At 41.1% G+C, this 6,309-nt stretch overlaps 1 long non-coding RNA gene across 1 annotated transcript; it reads left to right on the forward strand.

Moving 5' to 3' along the window:
• Positions 1-209: 209 nt before the first annotated feature.
• On the forward strand, positions 210-3,472 carry LOC142585213 (uncharacterized). The gene is made up of 2 exons (XR_012829055.1): positions 210-452; positions 3,310-3,472. It is a non-coding gene; the product is annotated as an uncharacterized LOC142585213 (long non-coding RNA).
• The last annotated feature ends 2,837 nt before the right edge of the window (positions 3,473-6,309 follow it).

Here is a 6,309-nt window from a genome sequence, read left to right on the forward strand (position 1 = left end):
GATCATCTTTTTTTTTTTTTTTTAAAGTCAGCACATCAACTGAACCAAAATGTTGTGGCTGCACGTTATCGCGCCAGCTTTATTTTGTCAGAAAATTCGCATACGCGACAAATTCTGACACAAAATTGCTGAATGTGGTTCATTTTTTTGCTCACAGGTGACGCGCTCATTTGTAAGCTTTCAGTTTTGCTTTGAATCGCAGTATGGAAGCAGCGTGTGATGAAAGCGCATCGGCGCTGCACACCCTACGTCTGAATATGTCTGTGCCAGTGAAAGAAAATATGTGCTATCATAGGTGTTCTGTGTGCTATCCGTGTTACTGTTCAAGGTGCAAAGAAGTACGCGTGAGCACTTCACAAAATGATTCGGAATCTTCGGAATGGATGACTTGCGTTGCATTCCTGATGCCTGCTTTGGAAAAGGGAATCGTTAAGTGTGTCACTCGATAACACGTAGTACGTTCACTTTCCACTCTTTTATGATATTTTTAATCGTCTGCATGCATGCTGTTTGCAGAGTTAATGCACACGTTCTTTGTGTCCGCGAAAGCTAATAAGGTGGAAGTGATATGCGAGCATCACATTTTATTAAACGTTGCGCAAGCTTATAACACAACTGTGGCAAATTTACCCTGTGCTTCAACTTCGCGTGCTACTGGAAATTGTGGCGTTCTGTTGCTGAAACTGTGGTGTTGAAAAAAAAAAAAAAAATTAGCGGGGCGCGTCACAGAATCTAAAAGGTCATGCCTTCGAGCACGGCCTTTAACGTTCTCGCTTGTCCACATACAAGCGAAACGAGTTGCAAGCACGTACTACGTTGTGCGCAGGCTGAGGTGCTCTGGAAAAGTTTTGTTTCAACAAATTTAATTTATAGCAAATAAGGAGACATAATATATATAATAATATGACTGGTACGACCGGGATACAGCCGACGAAAGGTGCCCTGAACGTCTACGTTCACCTATGACACCACGTCCGCTATAACCCATGTCGTCTCATCCGTCCATTTGCATGGCGCCTGTCTTTCGGGACCGGTTGCGCTGCGAAGCGGTCCGTATTCCGTACCCACTTACAGCGTGAGTAATTGATATTTCCACGCTATATGCGTGTAATAACAGCTTGAGGCTGTGAGCTGTTTGATGCGTTAGCGCTAGGTACCTTGCGCGCATATTTTGCCTCCTGGCCGCGTCAAATTGCAGCCGGCCTGTAATAGAGCTGCTCATGTGAATTGCCTCCGTCAGGATCGTCAGTGCGTGCACAGAACTATTCAGTAGTCTGGTTCAGGGAAGGATGCGCGAAAGAACGAGAACGTAAGAAAAACACTGGCATGACGAGCTGCTCCATCAGATCGTGTTACATCGCGCTTTTTTTCTAAGACCATCTCGCTCGAGCGAGATGGTGTTAGGACAGCATTGCTACAGCTTTTTTACAGCTTTGCTGCAGCTCGTTTAATCATCACATGCATTCTTTTAATAAAACATCATAATAAAGCATCGCTGCGCGGAAGAGCGTCTCTTGAAGTTTCCCAACAAGAGCCAGAGCCGCCGTGCCTGGTGCAGTTAAGACGCGGCATTAGCTCTGCTATTGCGTGAGACAGGCTTCACTATGATAAGAAAATTAAAAAAGAACAAACGAAATTAATGCAGTAAGTGTGTTCAAACGTTGCCAAGTGTGATAAACGGACCTGGCACGCGGTGAAGCACACCCAACAGTATTGCATTGAAGCATGTCAAAAGTGAAGAGGGACCACTGTCACGGAATATATATGTGTTCCTTAATGATTTACGCGCGCTTCCGCCGTCTCCTGATTCATTACATGCGCCGAGGCGCCTAATACGTGTACTGGCCGGCCTTCAGAGCTGTTTCAGACGTGGATGTGACGCTTTGAACCGTTGGTTTGTCGACCTTGTAAGCCAGTGTTTAAACGGTCATTTTTTTCTGAACTGTTGATTTCTTCCATAATAGCTACGTAATTTCGTAGTTTCCTGTCCAACTGCTTTGGTCATATGCAAGTCAAGGTGTTCGTTTTAGCCGAGCGCAGTTTTGAAAGCGAAACGACGCTTTTGCACCAGTAGTGCCGTCACCCATTTACAACAGTTAATTAATCTCATTTTGTATGTCACTGGGAGACCGCCGCACGCGGGGAACTCACTCGCACGCGTGGAACAGCATAACTAGCTCCGAGGTCAGCGTGCCTCTTGAGGAGCTGCTTTGCATAAAAGGCCAGGCACCCTTGATGGCAGCCTGTGTGATGTTTTATCCCTTTGCTTTATTGTGTACCTGTCATGCTGACATTATTAAATTTTCCTGTACTTTGTAAGGTGCTGACGTGCATAACATTACATTGCAAGGAGTCACTGCGTAATTAGTGTTCAAGGATCAGTGTGATGGCTTTTCTCAAGAGAGGTTGAGGTTATATTGTTGTGAAGGTTTTTTTTTTTAGAGAGGTTGTTTTCTGAGAAGAAATCAGATTCCAGGAAGTAGACCTCAGTGGTGCAGTAATTTTAGGCTGCCTTTTGCTCAAGTGTGCCCTAGACGTAATTGAGTGATTTGCACTTGCAACTGGACAGCAGCTTTAGCTTGGGAGATCAGTGGTAAGACATATTTTATCAAACTAGGCGACACATAGCATTACCAGTGTGAGCAGAGACCTGTTTAAATGTGTGTCACCTTTAACACCTAGATTTCCGACTTTGGAATTCAGAAAAATCTGTAGCACATTTAGATCCTAGATTTTAAATGCTGTATAAGTTGTCTTCTTGCTCACTGCAGTTGCACTCGGCTTCTGTCCAAATGGGAGAGCACTTCTGCCTAGCTCATCAGGGAACTTTCTTATTTACATACCTTCATTTTTATTTATCTCACCTAAAATCAAGATCAAATGTATATAGCACATGAATGTGCTGTGCATCAACCTAACTTACATAGCCATGTTTAACAGCACAGTGCATATAGCTGTTATTGGTTCATTCAAGCTAAGCATTGCTACAGCCTTGAACTATAGATATCATGGTATGAGAGCAGAGAAATGGATATGCAAAGAAAGCTGGGTGCATTGAGACGACATCTTTTTTGTGTCTGTGAAAAGGTGACAGATACACAAAATGGGCCAGAACACATGCGCTTTCATCTTTTCGCACGCACAAAAAAAGCCGGAGGAATAAGTTTTCTTCACTGTGCCATAGAAACTGCATGTTTGCTCTCAAAGGTAATTCCAATTCATTGAATTTGTTCTTGTGCTGTGTTTATTTTCTTGAGTGTGCTTTAGTTTTTAAATGTTGATGTTTCAAACTCGTTTTTATTTTCACAGACTCAACATCCGACATCTTGGTTTGACTTCCTGGTACAGGATACTTGCACTTAGCATGGAGTGATGAAGCAGAGCGGCATACTTTTACTAAATATGCAGATTTTAGCATTGTAACAGCAGTTCATAAAAAAAACATGTGTGCTGAAAATAAAGTGTTCCTACCCACATTCTTCGTTGCCTAATTATGCTTGTATTCCTGCATTCTCTTCAGCAAAACCACTTATATGGGGAATTGATCGTGATAAGTGCTCGTGAGTGTCTTAAAGAACAGCCTTGAACCCTTTCTACTGGTGCACTGGTAAAATGTGTAGATGCACTGAAATTGGAACAGAAGGCAAAATAGCAAAACACCAATGCTTGATGTGGTATTTGTCATACATGTATGTCAGCAATTTTCGCATAAAACACTATACTAAGACAGAGAATACTAGCACTACAAAGCACCCATCTTTCATGTTAGGCATACATTGCCACAAGCTCTTTAAAAGTGGTCACAAGAGAAATGCTGGCTTTAATAAGAAACTATAGATATTAAAGGCAGCTGGGAAAATTGTATTGAGAAATTATGCAATACGTATCATTTACTCAGTTCAGAGAGCTTCCAAAGTTACCATAAGGCCTTGATAGCTGTGAATGAGGGAACAGTTGTAGCCCTATTTGGAGCATGAGAAATGAACATTAAGATCAAAACAGGAGTAACAACTCATAATGCAATTAAAAGTCTTGCTACAACTTTAAAAAACAGGCAGTGAAATGACATTAGTGTCACAATTTCCTTTTCTTTTTACTTCATCTGGGTTGAACATATTGATTGTAATAACACTAGAAAGCAGAGGGGGTGAGGCACAGTAGAAAAGTGCTAGTCTGTTTTTATATTCTGCCTTCTCTACATTCAAAGTTCAGTAAAGTTAACTTGGAAAGCTATGGTGAAGCCATTGCTTGAGCCTGTATGGTGCATAACAGAGGCAATCGCCAACCTAACTGCTTGGGTTTACAGTGCCTTATTTGTAGTGTTTGACAAGTAGCATGACCACTGCCTTTCCGGCTGCCCTGGAAAGGCGGTGGTCCCGGGTTCGAGTCCTGGACCAGGATGAATTTTTCTTCAACTCTGAGATTTTCTTTCAAGGAAGCCGTATGGGTTTCCTTTGTAGCAATTGCTACGAAATGGGTGGATGTCTTATTTTCCCTTTATTACTTATTTGTTGTGTATACCTAGTTAGGTGCTGAGCTACTGGAAGATTGATTAAGGTGACCAACATGCTGAACAAGTAGTTTACTGAGTAAAATACATGGAGAAGGGTGGAAAGATAGGACAGAGCACAGGGGGTGTATTCCGTATCCACCTAGTAGAAATGTCCATTTCATCTGCTGCTGAAGTTCTGATTGGCTGGGCTTGGGTATGCATGAGAAGGAGACAGGCGCGCCCCCAGCTAATCAGCATTTCAGCAGAAGAGGATATGGACATGTCCACTAGGTGAATACTTACAGAGCTATTTAATAGCGTACTTCTGTAACCAGCATGCCTGATATGCCATCCTTACTTTCAATGTCCGTCTTAGCAAAAGTGTGAAAGAAACAGGTTTGTGCGTGAAAAGTTTTCCTGAGCGTGTGTGCCATGAAGCCCGTAATGGTAATCACAGGGAATGGGGGTGGATCCAGAGTAGCACCAAATGGCAAGCCTTCATCGAAACAAATATGGAGGGAAGTGACTGCATGCTCAAATTTGTCAGCTCACAAGTTTGCCAAGACCAAGTGATGTCAGACGTTGCTGAAGCCTACATGGTTGACGAATAACCGCATAAGCCAAAATTATTTAGGTACTGTTTATGAGGACTATATATATACTGGAAATCTCAAAATCATTATGTTAGCACAGAATACCTTCCACTATTTGTGACGTCCTTGAAAGAATAAAAATGTTTGAGTTGTACTTGTGTGGTGCATCAAGTTACATTTAAAAAACACTCGGCAATGGAAACAAAATGCGAAGAGTTGCACTCCAAATATATTGCCACCTCTTTAGGGCTAGATGAACTCAAATAATAATAACAGGTAGATGAAAATTGGATGGGAAAAAAAAAAATATATATATATATATGAGATGTTTTGGCTCCTACACGACAGCCTTGTTCACAACAATTGTGAGCAAAGCTCCAGATGAAGCATCGCTTATTTTTAATTTATGTGGTTGGCGTCCAATTTTAAACTACTTACCACGCCTCTTTCGACTAGACCAGACGGGCTGCCATCAAACTCTTCACTACTTCAATGCAAACAATTAGTGGTTAGCAAATATAACATTTTTATAATAGGAATAGCAAGTATCGAATAGTCGAACACTGATGCATACAGTTACAGCAGGCATATTTATCTTGGAATTAAGCACCGTGCTTGTATTGACTGGCAAAAAATACAGCTAACTCTATCAGGGAAGATTAGGATTACTTTTAAACACAAGTTTACTATTTGTCATTCAAAAGCTGGACAAACAGCCTCTCAAAACCTTTAGAGCCTGGTGGCATACAAGATTTCTTAGAATGAACAGCTGCTGTATGACTAGCTGTAAAAAAGTCCTAAATAAATGGTTGCCCCCCCCCCTCCAAAAAAAAAAATCATAAGTGGTGAAAATGGAAAACAAAAGCTGCTGAAGGACTTGTTTGCTGTAAAGACATGAAAAAAATCACTGGTTATGAAAAATTTACATGACTAGACTGACAATAATATTAAATGATAGATAAGCAGAAATCAGGGGTTGTCATGTAGCCTTCCACCATGAAACCAAGAACAAAGCTTGCATTACCCATTTTGTTTCTGCATTGTCTCAAAAATTTATGTTGTTTCACTTGTGATAATTTGGGATACTTTGTTGGCAGACAGACAACAGTAACAACTTTAACACTTGGTTATTGCAATATATTTGGCTAGTTTTACATAATTAAATATGCCAAACAGTTAATTATTTCAGAATATGAATAGTTAGCATATAACATTCAATTCTTA

This window comes from Dermacentor variabilis, chromosome 1 (assembly GCF_050947875.1).
Source record: "Dermacentor variabilis isolate Ectoservices chromosome 1, ASM5094787v1, whole genome shotgun sequence".
NCBI classification, from domain to species: domain Eukaryota; kingdom Metazoa; phylum Arthropoda; class Arachnida; order Ixodida; family Ixodidae; genus Dermacentor; species Dermacentor variabilis.